Here is a 475-nt window from a genome sequence, read left to right as displayed (position 1 = left end):
TGATCAAACTTGGTATTCAGAGTTTTTTCATCTGAGGTCATTTAGTGTCTCATTTGAGCAAGTTTGACCAAGTCAAATTTGGTCAAATGAAAAAACAACACTTTGACTCTAGTATTATGGACTCTAAATGACTTCGAATTGAAAAGTTTTGAATACCAAGTTTGTTAACTCAAAAAGATCTACAATTGTTGTATTGGTCAACTTTCCATTTGAGAAAGTTTGGACGGTTCAAATTTGTGATTTTTAAATTTCGACGCCTACAAACTAGTTTTCGGAACCCTAGATTATCTAAAATTTAAAAGTTTTGAATACCAAGTTTGTTCATATCTTCAATATCTACAATCCTTATATAGACTATTTTTTCATTTGAAAAAGTTGTAGAACAAAAAATACTACATTTTCTTTATTTTTATAGGTTCAACAAAAATTTCCTGTCGAATAATATTAGTTTTATTAATTTTAAGTTACAAATATA

Source organism: Miscanthus floridulus, chromosome 10 (assembly GCF_019320115.1).
Source record: "Miscanthus floridulus cultivar M001 chromosome 10, ASM1932011v1, whole genome shotgun sequence".
Lineage (NCBI taxonomy): Eukaryota > Viridiplantae > Streptophyta > Magnoliopsida > Poales > Poaceae > Miscanthus > Miscanthus floridulus.
The sequence above is the reverse complement of the archived record's forward strand: the minus strand, read 5'-3'. Positions refer to the sequence as shown.